The sequence below is a fragment of the Quercus robur genome, chromosome 3, assembly GCF_932294415.1.
Source record: "Quercus robur chromosome 3, dhQueRobu3.1, whole genome shotgun sequence".
Classification (NCBI taxonomy): Eukaryota; Viridiplantae; Streptophyta; class Magnoliopsida; order Fagales; family Fagaceae; genus Quercus; species Quercus robur.
The window spans coordinates 7,529,825-7,547,888 of NC_065536.1; the positions used below are offsets into that span (position 1 = coordinate 7,529,825).

At 34.7% G+C, this 18,064-nt stretch overlaps 1 long non-coding RNA gene across 1 annotated transcript; it reads left to right on the forward strand.

The window, feature by feature from the left end:
* The first annotated feature begins 148 nt into the window (after window positions 1–148).
* Window positions 149–2,057, forward strand: LOC126720031 (uncharacterized). Its single transcript, XR_007653208.1, has 2 exons — window positions 149–304; window positions 1,787–2,057. It is a non-coding gene; the product is annotated as an uncharacterized LOC126720031 (long non-coding RNA).
* The last annotated feature ends 16,007 nt before the right edge of the window (window positions 2,058–18,064 follow it).

The following is an 18,064-nucleotide window of genomic DNA, read 5'->3' on the forward strand; positions in this document are numbered from 1 at the left end:
AGAATGTAACGTTCCAGTCAGTTAAAAAAAAAAAGTGTAAGGTGAGATATTTCTGGGACCATATGTGCCCCACTTACCCCACCCATTCCCACCACACATTTCACTCCACCTTATCTCCCCTCTTTGGCTGGCACTCCCCTTCTTTTCTTTTTCTTCATTTTCTCTCATACACTCCTCTCTACTCCTACATCCTCTCTCACCGGTACTTCCACACCACCACCACCACCATTTCCACCATCATTTTTTGGTAAAATCACCGGAAAATTCTTGAGAACCTATAAGCACCTTCGCATCCTTTTTTGTGGTAAAAATTTATAATCTTTTGGTGGGTTTATATACTTTTGCTTGAGGTTATGTTTATCTAAGTTTTAATAATATTACCCATGTGATTTATGAGCATTAGAAGTGATATTTATGTGTTTTTATGTATGGGTTTTGGTCTTTGTGGATGTATTTTATGAGTGGGAATATGATTTTTGCAATGGTGGTTAGCTAAGTGGTGAAGATTTGGGAGTTTTGGCTTTCTAATTTGAAATAGCTAATGACTCTAATTTTTATTGTGTATTTGGAGCTAGTGGAGGATTTACATTTGGGGTTTGTATTGGTGTGTATTGTTATATATGTTGTTGTTTTATGAGTCTCTTGAAAATGACATGTATATTGAGGAAGAAATTCATATAAAGTGTTAGAATCTCTTATGGTAAAGGTGAAGCTTGGAATGACATGATGATAAGTTGGAGTCTAAGCCATGTAAATGAAATTGTTGATAAACTTTGGAAGTGAAATACATTATTTGTGAGGTTAAGTACTTGGGCTTGCCTAATTAATTTCTTATCTAGTGATTTATAATTCGTAGCTAGATAAAATGTCAAGTCTTATGCTTATCGTGATAGGTTTGTTTGGTATTGTTTAAGTTCTAGCTAATCTCCTTTGGAGTTTTGGAACTAAGCTTTTTGCCAATTGCAAGGTAAATAGCTTTTAATGGGAATTTTGGAAAATAATCATGTTGTATAAACTTTGTTTTTGGGTCAAACACATTTTGGAAAATTATTTGTGAAACTATATTTACTTAAAAAGTATTGTGTTGTGACCCTATTATATATGATTATATATGAAAAGCGCATATGTTTAATATTGCATATATATGGGAAAATGCATGATTTGTTAGTATGGAAGAGATAAGCATCTTTGATATAATTCTTGGGAATGGATTTTATGAATTTATTGCATTATTTGCAAATTCTAAAGATGCTTTATCTTAGCTTGTATTATTTGGGAAATTCTCAAAAAATATTTATGACAAGAAATAGTTTAGAAGACTTTGAGAATATTGTGGCTATTTGGTTATCGAAATATTTTATGAAACTACTTGGAAGTGAACTGTGTATTTCAAATACTTGTGAGCTTTTGATGTGGTTTTGTCATTGTGCCATGATATTGGTGATTACTCGTCTATGTGACAACCCCATCTGTATGATGACCTTGTCATGTGGCCTTGGGTGAGGTTTCTAGATTTGAAATGGTATTGGATATTTTATGGCTCACAATGAATAATATGTAGTTTCATAATTACTTTGGCAAGCTTGGTGCTACAATATGTCTATCATTCTTGTCATGATGTTAAGGAAATTTATTTTGCAAAATTCAAATGCAAATTCCCAAATTTTAGCATGTTTGTAAAATGTTCATTATGTTTATTATCATGAAACTTGCATTTTCCTCACCCCTATTAATTATGCTACTTACTGGGCTCTGTCTCATTTTATTATTTTACAATCTTTTTTAGAGTAGGCAACTATCGTTTTGAGACAGCTTTTTGGTGGCTAACAGTAGTTAGACTAACCGTTGATGAAGGCTGACTTTTGTGATGGAGATAATTGATGATGTATAACTTAGAGTAGGCTTGACCCAATTCTTTTGTATCTAATAGTGGTTATGCCTTTATTTCCACTAATAGGATAAGTTGATGACATGTAATTATTTATTCAAACCTCCATTCTTTTGTGACCAATGGTCATTGTATTTATTGCATAAAGCTCTAACTTACTTTGGGAGTATATTTAATGGAATTATTATAATAATTCTTTATTTTGGTACTTGATATAATTTTATTTGGATTGAATTGCCAAAAGGAACAAAATCTACAGGTACTTTTGAGATGTTTTTCTCATGCTTTGGACCCTTTCGGGTTTAGGGTGTGACAATCTATTTGCAAGAGTGGTGATGGGTTTGTGAAGGTAGAAAATGTTCCTCTAGTCGCGACAATGATGATGACAGTAAGCGCAAATACCCGACATTGTTGCAGAACCATGTCCCTTACTTTGATCCCTTACTACTTAGATCTCCCAAATTTGAATTTCGATAATCTTGAGGTCGAACTCAAATTCTCTTGGTCTCCCTTCTCCCTTTTTCCCCTCTCGATCTCTCTTTCCCCCTTTTTCTCCCTCTTAGTATCTGACAGTATTGGGTGGGTGGGGATTCAATTTAGTTCTTCAATGTTGTTCTCCAAATAGGATGTAGTTTCTTAATCTAATTTATGGTTTTTTTTAATTAACATTTTCTTAAAGTTAATAAATAAATAAATAATTAAATAAATGACAAAAATGGCGTAGTTTTGCTATAGATAATGGTAGCAACAAACAGATTGCTAAAGGAGAACTTAATTGAGAATAAATTAAATTTAGAAGACTGAAATGACAAATTTCAAACTTAGAGAATTGGAATGAAAAGTTGTGAAACTTAAAAAAGCTAATTTTTGAATTTTGGCCAAAAATTTATTTTAAGAATAGAAAGAAATATAATCCCCTATGAAAGCTATATATCTCTATGAATAAAATTTTTGATAAATTATATACAAATAATTAGGCAATATATTAGAATGTTTGTATTTTTTTTTTTTTTAAATACTTAGTTGAAATTTTACTCTACCCTAATCTAAGTGTTTATATGTGTGAAACTCTTTTCTGGAAACTAAAACCCCAACCTTTACCCCCCTACACCCCACAAGCACTTATACTTGTAGAGTAACCACCGCACTAAGGGTGCGCGGTAGTAGGAATGTTTGTATTGAAACTGTGGTTTTCAAGGCTTTTCATGCGGCAGCAAATTATTGCTCTAATGACGTGACAATTGTGAAAGGCTGAAAATGAACTATATAAAGTATAAACTATAAATAGACTACATATATCGATTATATGCATCTCGCATTAATCATTGAACGATAATGACAAATTTCGTGCTAAACTTTTCTTGAGTGATATTTTGCTTTATGGTCCCTGTGTGTTTTTCTACCAATTATTACATTTAGGCTACTTGCTTAAAACTTGTGTGCTTTTGCATGAAATACCTTCTCTCAAGGGTGTTTGTGTGCAACAAACTTAGATAGAAGAGTTCATAAATTCAGAGATGCAAGTGGTCACGTGAGTAAGTACTACAATAGTTAGCTTTAAATTTAGGGAAAAATCTATTGTAAAACTTTCATTCTATCATAATGAATTTGTTGCGTTGAGAATGGTTTAGGTTAAATTCTCCTCAGGTTTTTTACTTTGAAATTGTTTGTGTCATTGATTTTCCTGGGTTATCATATCACTGTCTTCTTTACTTTTTCACACTTAGTGATATGATTGTTTGTGTTTAACCTAGATCTGAATAATAAACTTAAGTAACAACTTGGTTAAGTAATTAGATTAAACAATCTAGTTTACAAGGGTCTAAACGAACTGAGATATTGTTTCTTAATACAATAAACATATTAATTATTGTAGCTAAGATAAAATTTTAGAAATTATCTATTGTTTCTAAATATAGTAAATATATTAATCATTGTTGTTATAAGTGAACTTTAATTATTATTGCTTGGAATTCTTTTTTCTATTATTTTATGTGTTTACTCATTACAATTATTTTATTTACCAATTCAACTCAACTTTGACAATTAGTGGCCTTTATAATTGTATTAAGAAAAAATTTTGTTGTGTTAACATTTGCATTTATCTTCACTCAATTACTCCCCTGTCTCATGCCCCTTGTCTATTTTCTTCTTTTATTTTTTAGAATCACTCTTGTCTAATTGTTTAATTGTTTTTTACTGTAACATTTCCTATTTAAAAAAGCTAAGATATTATCAAGAGGATCATATTTAAACTTATTTCAATTGGACTTAAAAAAAAAAAAAAAAAAAAGAGTTAGGAGTTCAAAATTTTATTTTAAAATTATTATAAATTTTTTTTTTTTTTTGGCCAGCTCAAGGGGTTCAAAAAGCTTCACTTGCCGCCGTCTCTGCTAATAGCATCAAAATACAACAACATAATAATGTTTGAAGGCGGACAGTCAAAGGTCGTAAAATCTTGTTGCCAAGTGACCCTATTCTTTGTGAGTTTATCTAGACACTAAATAGCTTCCTAGAAGTAATAGCTAATCTTCACCCTCAGATTTGACCCAAAAGATACAAGATGGGGAGAGAATGAGCTATGTAAGTGCAAACCATTCAAAAACCATGACTACTTTTGCATCCAATTCTACTTTGATAGCTTGCATATTCTTTGCAATGCAAATCTGAAAACCATCTCTCTCAAGGCCCATAACTCCGCCTCAACACTGATTGCTATTTCTATAGCTCTGGAAAAACCTGAAACTCAAACACTTAGGGCCTGTTTAGTAGAGGTGTTTGAGTATAGTTGTATTGGCTGTTGAATGAATCACATAGTTGAAGTCAATTGTTCTTAAAGAAAATAACACTATCTATAAAATAAAATAAAATAAATTATTTTTACCACATTGATTAATACAATCATGCGCTATTTGGTTAAACATAATTCTTTCCGAATTTGAGCTTTTTCTTCTCACGATAGGTGAGTATTTTCTCTCAAGGGAGAGACTTTTCTTCTCACATTTCTGGGTGAAGTTTAGGTAATTCTCATAGTCTGACTGCAATTTTTTTTAGAGTTTCAGTGAGGTCTATTTAGAGTTCCCTATTCACATGATGGATTCGGATTTTATAGACAAGTTGCAAAGTATAATGTTTACGGAGGATGAGGGAGAATTCATTATCGTTGGGGTTTCACAGAGGGAAAGGATGCTAGAAGAATGTTCCCTCAGTTTGTTGGGGAGGTTTCTCACAACACAAGCTTTCAACCAGCATGCAACCAAGAGTATCCTACAGTCTGTGTGGAGGATGGGCTCGAATTTACACATTGTTGATGTGGGGGATGATCTTTTTCAATTCAAGTTTACAATGGAGAGTCAGTTGAAATGGGTGCTAGCAAGTGGTCCGTGGAGTTTTAAGGATCACCCTCTGGCGTTATTAAGATGGGAGCGAGGTATGACAACAACTTCGGTTAGATTCTCTTCAATGCCGATGTGGGTATAGGTGTGGGGTTTACCTTTTGATCTATTATTGGAAGAGTTGGGTAGGGATATTGGCAGTGGTTTGAATGAAGTACTGGAAGTTGATTTGAAGGCATTTTCGTCTGACCAAGCTTACTTCATCAGAATAAGGGTGGAGTTGCCATTGGATAAACCATTAAGCCAAGGAGGAGTTGTCGTCAGTCCTGAAGGAGATAAGGTTTACATTGGTTTCAAGTATGAACGTTTAGTTGGGCTTTGCTATCAATGTGGTCGAATTGGTCATGAGGCAAAGGAGTGCTCTGTTCCAAGAGATCGAAAATAGGGGTGTCTTCCTTATGGGGGGTGGTTGAAGGCAGGGTGTCGTAGAAATCATGGGAATGCAAAAAAAGCAAGATGTAGCCTGGGACGGTGGAGTGGTGATGCTCAAGAGGATCAGGGTGATCAGGTTTCTCCATAATGGAGGGTTAATGAACAGGGTGTTCCAAAAATTGAAAGTGGAAGTGGACGAAGGTCTTCAATGCAGTCGGGCAATCTACCTAAAGGTGGTATCGTCATTAGTGCTCTGTCAGATGGTGGTGTTACAATTGAGAAGGATTCAGTCATGCTTGTGAAGAATCACATTCCCGTTTTGGAGGAGTTGATTGCAGAGATTGATCGTGCCATCAAAACCGATTCAGATTTTTCAAATTCAAAAGCGATTCCAACTTTCTGCGTGCCAAATTCTAGTGCAACTTCCTCGGACTTGATTGAGGTGGTAGTCATGGGTAAGGATATTGTCATCCTCAATCGTGGTTTAATGGGGAAACAAGTTGAGAAAAAATTGGGTTTTGAGGGATTAGAAATAGGTTTTACGGTTGGATGTGGTAACGTGCATGGAAACAGGAATACTAGTAAGGGCCGACCCAAAAGAAGTGGTAATCAAGAAAAAAGTGGGAGTCAATCTTTGCCTAGCCCAAAAGAAGCTGGAACTATGGAAGAGTCTACAATTGGAAGCCAGAACACAATGAAGAATTGGAAGAGGCTTAACACAAAACCTCAAATTCTTAATAAATCTTCCATTGTTAATGTGGAACCAGGGTTCAAAAGGAAGCAAACAAGAAATTTGAATAGGGAAGGTACGGATATTAAGGGAGAAAAGAAACAAAAAATTGTGGAGAATGAGCAAGGTGTTGTGTCAACCATGGGATTGATGGAGGTTACAGGGCAACCATGCTGGTTATGAAGACACTCCTTAGATGGTTAAATATTTAAAAACAAAAACAAAAACAAAAACAAAAACAAAAACAAAAAAAACTCATCATTTTGCTATTCAAGTATATCAAGAAGGTGTCATTTGGCAGTTTTTTAGGTTTCTGGACATCCAAGTGATGATTAGCTTTTCTTTTAGTAGTTGGATTTTGAATTTGTTATCTTGTTTTTTCTTTTTCTTTTTCTTTCTTTGTTAACGATGTAATCGTGCCACGCTAGCATATGCTAGTGATGCAAAAGAGAAAATTGGGGGTCATATGTCCCTCTTTCTCTTCCCCATTGTATATTTTGTTTCTTAATTAATAAAGACTATCGTTTCTGCTCACAAAAAATAATAATAATAATTCTTTCCTTTGATTCCTAGAATTCCTTCAGCTCTTTGCCATTTTATTTTGAGCTAAAATTACTTATTTAACATTTATCTCGGACCATGTTAAGCTTTCTTGTAATGTCAAACTTTATTCAAAACAAAGCTTGGCCCACTCATAGTTATGGTATTCAACAAATCTAAATTGCTCGGGTTAAGTCCAAGAAAAAGTTTACCTATGTCAAGTTATTTAGTAAATATGTTTATTTGATTAATAGCATAAATTTGAGAAGTGGTAAAAAAATATCAATCGTTGTAATTACTAAATATGGTGTGCAGAGTACCATTGATTTTTAAATCTAATAACATGTTTATATTGGCTAATGAAATCACATGGTTTTAGTTTTAATTGTCATTGAAAAAATAAAATGCCTTTTATTTTATTGGTCAATACAACAATATAGTTGTACCTAAAATTTGTCCCAGGTTAAAAAGCCTTTTGATCATATGAGAATTCCCCACTTATAATTATGAGTGACAAAAGAGTAGTTTACTCAGAAAAACATACAAGCAGCTAAGTTACAGTTTTAACCACCGCACACCCTTAGTGCGATAGTCACTCCACAAGTATAAGTGCTTGTGAGGTGTGGGAGGCAAGGGCCGGGGTTCAAGTCTCCAGGAGGGAGCTTCACACACATATACACTTAGATTAGGCTAGAGTAGAATTCTATCTTGTATAAAATAAAAATAAAAAAATAAAAAAATAAGTTACATTTTAAACTTTTTGGCTAAGGAAAATGTAGGGTTGAAAAATGGTTTGGTCTGATCAGTCTTTATGCATTTTTTAGGATCGGATCAGTCTTTTCAGTTTCTTAAAATCTTGTACAAAACTTGTTTTCAAAAAAAAAAAAAAAATCTTCTACATAACTTGACCGGATAGGCCACCAATTTCAACTAGTCCGAGTCCAATAGGTCCAAGTCAGTTTGATCCAGATTTCAATCTTGGGCTTGCACAGTTGCCCTTCCAATTTTGGGGTAATTTTTTAAAGAAAAAAAAATTGATTCAAAAGGCTAAATTCAATTTTAATTAGATAAAGTTTTGCTTAAAATTGGTTATAATCTTAGACTATAACATTACTCAATATCTTTTTATTGGATATGAATTTTGACAAATCCACCTTTAAATTACATCTTCTTCTTATATCCTCCATTTTTGCAAAATTTTTAGAAAATTAAAGATCAGTAACTATGTTATTAATAAATTGTTAAAATTGCAAGTTTTCATAGTTTAACATTATGCGTAAAATATATGTTTATAGATTATATAGTAAAAAATATCTGATTAATATAAAATTTGACATGTGTATTAAAAATGTAAAGAACATTTAATTCAATGATTCGATTTTCAAAATATGTAGTAATATTTATTTTATTAAGTAAGATTATAATTTTACGTTACAACCAATTTTATAGCTAAATTTTATTCATTTTAATTACATAACTCAAATGGTCGTCTGAGAATGAGAGAGTCTCGCAAAGAGACTAAGAAACTTTAGGTACTTAGGTTATTATGATTTTTTTTTAAAAAAATATACCAAATACCCAAAAAAAAAATTTATATACTTACAAGTTTAGTATGCTTTATTCTATTTTTTTGCAAATTTGGAACCAAGACAGAAACCCAATTATTTTAAAACTGAGGACCGATCAGACCGAATCCATCAGAAAATCAAACTAGGCTTGATTTTTGGTCCAATCTAGTTGATTCGTTTGGCCTATATATATATATATATATATATATATATATATTAACAATCCTAAGAAATAGGGTCATTCCTTGGTTCTCACAAAAAAATAAGGGTGTGATAAATAAAGCTAGTGGCTAGCCTTCATTTTCTAGGGAATATTGAAAACAACATTGTCCCAACTACGCTAACATATTAATCTAGTAATGCATCTCATTTTTTTTTTTAAGGAAAAAAATGCATTTGTCCCCCTTTATGTTTGGGGTAATTAACAAATTTTCTCATAATCTTTGAAACCAAATAATGTACTCTTCTATATTTTAGAAATAACAAATAATCTCATTTTGTTACTCTCCCTTAAAATTATTCATTTCATCTTATTTTAAATACAAGTTGAGAATGAAATCGAGTTCATCAACAAACTAGATCACATATTCAAGTTTTGACTCATTTTATAGTTGAACAAGCTTGAATTTTTTCACGAGTTAATTAATTAACTTATTCTTTTTTATATAATAAATACTAAGAGTATATGACAAAATTTTTTCTAACTTTAAAAATCTATGTTAACAATTAATAAATAAATTATAGTGGAAATTATATTATTTGAACTACTTAGATAAAATGATTTCTTTTTATAAATTTATAAAAATTATATTCACCAACCTTTTATTGTTGAAATTTATATATAACTTTTTCTACATAATGAACTATTTATATTACAAATAAATTACAAATAATAATATGATATCTTATGAATTTATTTGCAGGCTTACACAAAATCCAATATAAAGTCTGTATTGATATGTTTTTTAAAAAAAACATGTATACATATAAATATTATATATTATATATATTTAAATCAAGTCTCATACTCATAATCTTATTCACAAATACATTATTTTGTTTGAATTTGACTTATTAAGCCTAAAGTTGGGCTTGAACTTGCCTCCTTTACTAACTAGACAAACATAAAGTTGTTTCCAATTGCTCATTTATGCCTTACAATTTTTTTCCTATCAATTTGAAAAAGATGTGGAAAACTTTTAGTTAACATTCTATATTTTTGTTCTTGCAATGTAAGATTGTTTCATGTTGTAAACTAAATAAAAATGTACAATGTTATACACATTTGTTTAATCTACAATATTAGATTTACATCTCTAGCACAATATAAATCTATAATTACCTAAATTATATATATACATAGAGGAACGGACCTAGAATTTCAAGCTAGGGGGGCCAAAGTATAAGAAGAAGAAAAAATTCAAATAGGTATCCATATAGTACTAACAAACTATCAACCAAGATCAATAAATAAAGTCATTGTTTCTTAATACATTAAGATACAATCATCTAACAATAAAAAATTAAAAAAAAATTTAAAAAAAAACACAAAATAATATTGTTTCTTAAGAGCATCAACTGTTGCAAAAAAAATATTTTTTCACAAATCAAAACTTACTTTTACTACTTTAATATAGTATATAAAATGTCTGGTACAGTAGTGTTTTTAGTATTTGGTGTTTTAAATACTAAATATTTAGCATTTAAAACACCTAATGCCAGTACTCTAATACTGGGTTGACTAGGATTTTTTATTTTTTATTTTTTAAATTTTGTTTTTGTTAAGTTTTTGAGTTGGGTAATTGCTAATTGGGCCAAGCTAATTAAAAGGAAGGGGGTCTAAGTTTTTGGGCTAGGGAGGCCCAATTATTTTTTTCCTTTTTTTTTTCTTTGGGCCCAAGCCCCTTTGGCCCCAGGTTCGATCTTGTGTGTATATATATATATATATATATATATTTCTCGAACTTTTGCTAATCTAGTGCCACAAGTGATCTTTGAGTCTTCAGACTAATTTTACCTCTTAGTTACATCACTAGCACAATATAAATCTATAATTACCAAAATTATATACACACACACACAGAGGAGCGGACCTATAATTTCAAGCTAGGGGGGGCAAAGTATAAGAAGAAAAAAAAATCCAAATAGGTATCCATATAGTACTAACAAACTATCAACCAAAATCAATAAACAAAGTTATTGTTTCTTAATACATTAAGATGCAATCATCTACCAATAAAAACAAAAACAAAAAAAACAAAAAAACAAAAAAAAAAACACAAAAAAAAAACACAAAATGATATTGTTTCTTAAGAGCATTAACTGTTACAAGAAAAATATATTTTCACAAACCAAAACTTACTTTTACTACTTTAATATAGTATTTGAAATGTCTCGTACAGTAGTTTTTTTGGTATTTGGTGTTCTAAATACTAAATATTTAGCATTTAAACACCTAATGCTAATACTCTAATACTGGTGTAAGGACTGAAATTGGATTGATCCCAAAACAGGATTGGGCTCAAACCCAAAAAAAAAGTGATTAGATTTAGTGATTTCAGACTGTAAGACACAATTTAGATTAGAAAATCTATCCTCGGAATAGTCCAAGTAGTTCGTATCATATGGTTTTGTTGAATAATCAAATTGTACAAGAGTTACCGTCCTCCACTTCTTTTAGTACATCTTTCCATGTTATATATTCCAGCCTTGGTGTCATCCCTACCACACACGTGTAGGTTAGATTCGGAAAACTCCTTCATGTCCCATCTAGCACTTCTCAAAACCATCAACTAGTAGCTGTAAGGCTGCTTGATCACTTTCCAGGCGTCACTTCCACATTAATGCGGCCAGAGAGTGGGTTGGGAGTCATTCAATGCGCGGGTTGCAGCTTTTTGAAGATATTTGTTGCCCTTTTCCTTTCTTATCCTTTGTCCAATGTCTAACCCTTAATGATGATGTAACTCCAAAGTAAGTCTGTGATGATATGGCACTTAGATCAACCTCGGACACATGTTGCCTAGAGGGCTTTTGTCCTTGGACGCTTGTTGGACCTATCTCATATTGTCTCTACTTCTCTCTTCATTCCATTCTCCTTATAATCTTATCTGGACCTCCTCGGATGGTCTAACGTCCTCGGATCGGGACATAGGCCCAGTTAACACTGTCTTAATAGTACTCCCTAATTAATTGGTCCACACAATAGCCCCTCAAAATCTTGTTTTTCTACTCCTCGGGAGGAAAGGATGATTTTGACATCCTTAGCCCATCTTGTTTTTGGTCTATTCTGTACTCCTGACCGCCCATATGTCTTTTCCCCTGCTCAGGGCACGCTCCTAATGCTTCGGCGTCCAGAGCGTGCCAGCATTAAATTTTGGTGACGCCATTGTCCCCCACGTTCTACGGTAAGATGTGAATCTAACGGTGGAAGGTTTTCCTTGTTTTATGAGCGGGAACTTTCCCGCTTGTAAATTCTGCGCCACTATAAATAAATTTTCAAATCAATTCTCTCTCTTACTTTCAATAATCACACAATCCAGAGCTCATACATTGAACCTCTCTCTCTCTCTTTCATTTCCTTGTGCGTCTACAAATACTAGAATTTTGTCCGAGGACCCTTTTTCAAACCTGTAAGTCTTCTTAAAACCTTTTTAGCTTTCATCTTAAACTTGTTAATTTTCTTCTTAAACTCTTAGAAAAATGGGTAAGTTCCAATGTTTGGTTCAGTTCGAGGAGGGTATGAGAAGTTTCAGGGCTAAGTATAGAATCCCACTAATAGTGGGTATGAGGTATGCTGCCCAGGGGGAGTGGGTCGGTGCTAGGAAAGTAGGGGAGGTAGTCATTCCCATGATCACCTTCATAGAAGGTGGGATGACCATTCCCATAGGTACTATTACTAGAAATTACCTTAGGTTTTTTAGGTTATCTCCCATACAGTGTGCCCCAAACATGTTTAGGGTCTTGGGAAGTATAGAAGTTTTAAACGAAAGAATGAACCTAAACCTGACCCATCACGATGTAAATTAGGTGTTCAATCTACACAATTTGAAGGGGTAGGGATACTACCTCAAGTCGAGGTATCCCGAAGTAAGGCTAATCCAGTGCCTTCCCACTTCAAACAAAAATTTAAAGGAAGATTTCCTTATCTTTTCTGGGGAATGGTACGATGGCCTGCCTTGTCCAACAGAGGAGGGAGAACCAGGTGGGGGTATAGCCGTAGATTCATGAATTTCAGTTTACATTTCTTTTTTTGTGTCTCAATATCCTTGTTTCTAATGAAACCCCATTCTAATTCAATGATTTTACAGATAGGCGTTCTACCAAACCCAAACTCAACTTAGTCAACAAAGCTTGGACAGGGTATTGCAAGCCGAAATATATGCAAACGAAGCTGATAGTTAACTCTGAGCAGCCCATTTAATCCTTGGATACACACCTCTCTCGTTTGCTTTCCAAGCTCCTAAGTACATAATCAGAGCTCGCGACCCTCGACTCCGCCGTATCAATGTTGCCTACCAAGGGTTCATCGTTCCAGAGGGTCTTCCACTTCCTAGAGACACTCCCCGTACCCAACCACTTTTCGTTGCCACTCCTTCAGTAGGAGAATCCTCATCCCAGCTCGTTCTCAAGGAAGAGGAGGAAAGAAAAGAAGAAGAAGAAGAAGAAAGAAGTCCAGAGGAAGTTGTAGATTTGACAGGCTCTTCAGACGAATTCATGGTTTTTAATTAGACTATACACTCCGAGGACGCTTTTTGACGAAATGGGTGTTCAAAGGTAACCCCAGAGGAGTCTAATGGAGCTAATAGAGAATCATCCTAGAAAAAGTGCACCGGGGAGATCTGCACAGTCTCAGATTCCCCATCTTCTTACCAAATCTCCTTCTCCTGCTCCTCACCAACCTCAACCAGTCAAATCTGAATCTGCTGATCTAAAAAGAAAAAGGAAACAGAAAGGGAAAGACGTGGTTGATGCTGGAAGATCCTGTCCGACCCAGGAAGAAGAGGCCCAACAGGCTGCGAAGCAGCAAAAGGTCAACCATATATCACAACGAGGCCTGGAGAGGTCAGACACTCAGCCTCCTGAGCCACAAGCCTGGCTCCCAACACCCATGCACGGTGGGGAGCCCCTGAGGGATGATGCATCACTCAAGGACTTCAACGGTGGCATTGGGTGTCACGTAGCCTCGGCTATGGTGGAGGCCTTATTGCTCCCCAAAGACATGGCCGACCTGAGGAGCATGAGGAAGAATGAGGTTTTCCTCAACTGCAAAAGATACCTAGGAATGGTATAATATTAACCTTTTCTCTTCTTTTTTTTATTTATTTATAATTATTATTTGTAGTCATATATACTTTTTATTGGCTACAATATTAACCCCCTTTTTTTAGGCTGTCCAAGCCACTTTCAGGTTGGAAGAGATTACCAATAACTGCTATCAACAGTTGGAAGATGAAAGGAAAAATAGGACGGCAGCTATACAAATGCTTACCATATCTGAACATAATATTGCCGAGCTGAAGAAAAAATTGACCAGTGAGGAGCAGGCTCACCGTAGCACCGACTCGGCCTTGGAAGGCGTGGAGAGGCAAGCTGAGGACCAGAGGAGGCATCTACGCGAGGCAACTGATGAATTAACTGCTGCCAGGGAGCAAATGGTAGCCCTTAAAAAACAACTGGAGGAAACCCAAAGGCTAAAGGATCAAGCTGAAAAGTCCAAGGCAAGGGATGAGGCCGAGCAGAAGGGTTATGACCTTAAAGTAGCTGAGACCGAGGAAACCCTTAGGGCAGAAGTCCCAGCGGTGTGCCACATTTACTGCGCCCAAACTTGGGATGAAGCCCTTAACTGAGCTAGGGTTGAGGCTTCATCTGAGTTGAGGAAAGCAGAGAATGTGTTTTACCCTTCTGCAATTCGAGCCTCGGATCCTCCTTTGACTCAAGATGATGTGGCTTCTACAATTGTTGATCCAAATCCAAAAGTATTGCCTCGGGATCCTCCTCCTCCCAGCCAGCAAAGGCCAACAAAAGAAATCGATGCTTCCCAAGAAGTATCCTCGGATAAGGCTGCAGCTGTTCCGGAGGTAGGGGCAGCTTCCCAAGGCTTTCAACAAGACTTGGATTCTACAGTCATGCCCGCTGAGGGAGCTTCTAAAGACAAAGAGGGAACAACTACCTCGAAAGCAAATAACCCGGCCAACAAAACTTCCAAGCTTCAAATTAAGCTGAAAAAATGAGTTTTCTTTTGTAATACAATTAAGACTTTTGCAAGGGATTTGTTCCCCCCTTTTTTCTTTAGACATATTTTAATGAAGTATGCATTCTTAACATCTTGAATTTGTTTGAGTTACTATTCATTTCATTTTTATTTTATCTGTTTTTTTTTTTTTTTTTTTTGAGTAGTTTTCATCTTGAGTGCCCTTTGCTTATACAAAAGAAAAAACATAGTTCGCACATGCTTTTAATTAGCCGTTAAAATGGATGATAACCATTGAGTCTATAACATTATATAGACATTTTTTGAATACAGATATCTGTTCTAACGAGTTTAAACCCAAGTAAACATCCAAACGTTTGGTTAGACAAAGTTAAATTCGGGGCACTTCAGTATGCTCAATATGATGCTCATAGGCTTATTGAGGTTTATATCTTTACTAGGTGATCACAAAGCCTGCAACCTGAGAATGGAAATTAAGGGTTTACTCCCCTTAAGTGCTCAAGTTCGTATTGAACTAGCATTTTAATAGTACGAGGGTGTATTAGTTTCTATTGAACCTGTTTAATGCTTCAATAGAGGTCATAGGGTATTAATTTCCACTAAGTTTGTGGTCCGAGGAACCTAACATAACTTAGTTTCTATTTAATACTTCAATAGATGTCAAAGGGTATTAATTTTCACTAAATTTGTGGTCCGAGGAACCTGACATAACTTAATTTCTGTTTAATACTTCAATAGATGTCAAAGGGTATTAATTTCCACTAAGTTTGAGGTCCTAGGAACCTGACATAACTTAGTTTCTATTTAATACTTCAATAGATGTCAAATGGTATTAATTTCCACTAAGTTTGTGGTCCGAGGAACCTAACATAACTTAATTTCTGTTTAATACTTCAATAGATGTGGAAACACATGACGTATGATTGGCATAAATTAGAGGAAGACTAAACAAGATTACTTTTATTAATAATAATACCTTTTCAGATTGTTTACATTCCAAGGATGGAGTAAACCTTTTTCATCTAAGTCTTCCAAATAGTAGGCTCCTATTCTAACCACTCTTCCCGATACGGTCCTTCCCAATTAGGCCCCAATTTTCCCCAGGCTGGATTCTTGGTGGTTCCCAGAACTTTCCTCAGCACCAGATTTCCTACAGCTAATGGCCTCAGCTTTACATTGGTATCGTAACCTTGCTTGAGTTTATGCTGGTTGTAAGCCAGTTGGACCATTGCACTCTCCCTTCGCTCTTCGATCAAGTCCAGACTTTTTCCCAACAACCCGTCATTACTGTCCGAGGTAAATGCACTAATTCTTAACGTTAGGAAACCAGTTTCCAGAGGGATTACGGCCTCGGATCCATATGTCATTGAGAAAGGGGTCTCTCCTGTTAATCGTCGAGGTGTTGTCCGATATGTCCAAAGGACATGTGGCAATTCCTCCACCCATTTTCCCTTTGCGTCGTCCAACCTCTTTTTAAGTCCACTTACTATAACCTTATTGACAACTTCGACTTACCCATTCCCTTGAGGATAGGCTGGAGTGGAATACCTATTCTTTATCCCCAGGTCGGAACAGTATTGTCTGAAGGCTTTACTATCGAACTGAAGGCCATTATCCGAGATAAGGGTAGGGGGAACCCCGAATCGTGTAACGATATTCTTCTAGATAAACCTTTTAACATCTACATCCCTAATATTTGCCAAAGGTTCAGCTTCGACCCATTTAGTAAAATAATCTGTACCGACCAACAGATACTTTTTGTTCCCTAATGCCTTAGGAAAAGGACCTACAATATCTAAACCCTACTGAGCAAAAGGCCAAGGGTTGAAAAGAGGATTAAGAACTCCTCCAGGTTGGTGGATGTTTGGAGCGAATCTCTGACATTGGTCACATTTTCTAACATACTCTTGCTCTTCTTTCTGCATATTTGGCCACCAGTATCCTTGAGTAATAGCCCGGTGAGATAGGGATCTTCCCCCCGTGTGACTTCCGCAAATTCCTTCGTGCAGTTCCTCCAGGAGTGACTCCGATATCTCAGGATGCACACAAAGCAGATATGGCCCAAAAAAGGACCGTTTATACAACTTTTTATCCTCAAATAACCAAAACCGAGGAGCTTTCCTTCGTATTTTCTCAGCTTCTAGTTTCTCCTTAGGCAATATATCGCTTTTGAGGAATAGCAGTATGGGCATGGTTTTAAAAACCGGTACGGTGAAAGAACCGGAAAATGAGCTAATTACCGGTTTTATGGTCGGACCGAGGTCCGACCGATGGTCGAACCGGTGACGTCATAAATAATTTAGTTAATATTTATTTAAATTATATAAATAATTAATAATTTTTTAATATACTAAAAACATAATTTTTTAATATACTAAAAACAAGTCATTGAAAGCCCATCAAAAAATCCTCCTCCAATTAGGCAATTACAGGGAAAAACAGTTAACAATTTCTACAAAATGGTGACTTGGCTTATCATTCATATTCTATTCTATTCAATAGATACACATTCATATTCTATTCAACAAACTCAACAATTTATACAAAATGGTAGCTTGGCTTATCATTCTCCCTGCTTTGCTTCAAATCCACCCAAGTTACCATCCAACCCCAAACACAAAAAATGTAGGACATCCAAACAAACTCAACTCATCTATAGTTTTGTCTTCTAATAAAAAAATACACATACCACAATAATAAGTTCATTAGTCATTACATTTACATCCAAATGACAAATAACAAATAACAAATAAGTTCATTACATCTAAATAGCAAATAAGTTATAAAGTTTCAAAAAAACTACTAAGTTTTAACTTTTAAGACCCAAGCTTCATTCGTTATGAAGAAAATTGAAATCAATATCATCATGTGAACCAAATGCTCCACCACTAGCATCATCATCATCATCCTCTTCTTCATCTTCAACATGAATAGGATGATTTTTATCTCTAAATCCGGGAGGAGCATCATCTTCATCACCAAATGATTCCAAATTAATGTCATCATCGTCATCCTCAATCACTTCATTGTCCATATCTATACAAATTCCAAAACCAAAGAACAATATCATTTCTCATAAATAATAAATAGTCTAATTAAAATATGCATCTAAGCAAAGAATTGTTATAAACTAACCTCTTTGTACATGGCTAGAAGACCCTTCTTCAATTGGATAGGCTCCCTCTTCATATAATGCATTTTCTATCTCCTCATGATCAAGAAATGGAGGTTCCTCATCTTCCACTACCCAAAATTCAGTTTTATCGATACTTGCATAGTCAATAGGATCAAAATTGAACTTCTTCCTTTTGACTCTATATCATGAGATGAACATAATTAATAATTTATTTAGTAAACAAA